This window comes from Amphiura filiformis, chromosome 15 (genome assembly GCF_039555335.1).
Source record: "Amphiura filiformis chromosome 15, Afil_fr2py, whole genome shotgun sequence".
NCBI classification, from domain to species: Eukaryota; Metazoa; Echinodermata; class Ophiuroidea; order Amphilepidida; family Amphiuridae; genus Amphiura; species Amphiura filiformis.
In genome coordinates this window covers 55,076,203-55,078,265 of record NC_092642.1, presented here as the reverse complement: position 1 = coordinate 55,078,265, position 2,063 = coordinate 55,076,203, and positions in this window count along the sequence as shown.

Genomic DNA, 2,063 nt, shown 5'->3' with positions numbered 1-2,063 from the left:
AAAATTAAGCACAATTTAGCATCATTTTCAGCAATTTTGTAGATTCTAAGCTTTCTTAGCAATTGTTTGGTGAATTTTTGGCGAATTTAGCAATTTTAGCAATTTTGTAAAATTTACCTCAATTTACTGTGATTTGTCAAAATTTAACACGATTCATGGTGATCGGTCACAATTTGACATATTTTCTGGCAATTTATAGTAATTTCCAGCAATTGTCGGTTTTGGGCGATTTACCGCGTTTTCCAGTGTGACATGGGGTCTTATAATCTATCGACTATTTGTGTCAAATAGGCAGGTATATCCAAAGAAACAACTACTGATTTTCCTACCAAACCATACTTCGCATGCATGTTACTTTAGATGAAATAAATAAAATAAGACCAGGGGCCACCTCAATGTTTTGCTTAACTCCAAGATGGCTTCCAAAATCTCATCAAAATTCCACTAAAATCCCTAAACAATCATGTTTACAGTCTTATAATGTTTATGGAAATGTGTCATTTTAAAGATACAGATATCGGCTAACATAGTTATGCGCATCACAAAAAAATAGGCAATTCATTTAATTGACTAATCATTGACCAAAAATGACCCAACTCAATATCACTACCTTGAAAAGTATGATGAAATGACACTGGTCAATAGCAGGTCAATTTTGCAAAGTACCCTTTTCAAAAGACAATATCTCAGCAACTGAATCAGCTAAGACCTTCTCATTAAATGGGGCTAATAACCAGCTGGTCATAAATGAGCAGCAGCACTAAAAAAACATTTTGTATCAATTTCAGAGAGGGCCAATGTCAGACCTTCGTGCTGTTGAACAAAATATTTTCCCCTTTTCATGGACCAATGATAATATTTCCATGCAATTTAAGTGTCCTTTATGCTCAAAATACTTATGTTAAATACCTGTCTATGATTCAGTCCGAAAACCAACCACGCTCCCCAATGACTCACGCCACGCCACTGATTGAAAGTGAACACTCACTTTAACATGACTGAAGCAATATGTGACCGTACACCCCGAATAAGCCGTATAGGCGGCCCGGTCAATTTTGTTTTACGATATCCAGAAGCGGGGTTATGGTTTGTCGAACTTTGCTCCTTCAACAAAATGGTACCTTTTTTCGGTTCTACATGTGTCTCTTTTTTCACACTGCTGGTAATAAATATCAAACAGTCATAATTGGTTGTTTGAAATCATCCCCAAGTCAACGAGGTTCAGGAAAGTCATCTCATTGTTAATTGTTGGTTATACATACCTAGACAAAATACAATGCTTTGTAACCCACCACTTGAGGTAATAATTAATTAGCTTTTTGCAGAAAAATCCCCATGGACGTCGTTATTATCTGTGGAGATTTGTGTTAAACTCATTTCTCATCGCTTATTGTTGTTGAACCCCCCCCTCCTGGTTTTAATATGCATATCATGCTAATGAAGGTTTTGCAATTAATCAAACAAGCAGATTAAATTAAAACAATTATCAAATTAATTTTATGAAACCCATTGACGTCATGATTTCTTAATAAGTCTAATTAATTTCTAGATATTACTAGTCTGTATATCTACCTCGAGGCTGTGGTTCGTCTAAATTTAGCACAATTTAGCATCATTTTTAGCAATTTACTGTAATTTTCAGCAATTTTGCAGATTCTAAGCTTTCTTAGCAATGTTTTTGGTGATTTTTGGCGATTTTAGCCGTTTGACCAAAATTTGAAACAATTTTGTAAAATTTACCTCAATTTGCTGTGATTTATCAAAAATTAAACATGATTCATAGTGATCGGTCACAATTTGGCATATTTTCTGGCAATTTATAGTAATATCCAGCAATTGTCGGTGTTGGGCGATTTACCGCGTTTTCCAGTGTGACATGGGGTCTTATCATGAAGTCAACGAGGTCCGGGAAAGTCATCTCATTGTTAAATGTTGGTTATACATACCTAGACAAAATACAATGCTTTGTAACCCACCACTTGAACAGAATTTAGCCAAAGCAAACAAAGACTAGAGCTATTTAAAAAATTTAACAAATCTATAGACATAGATAGAAACTTATT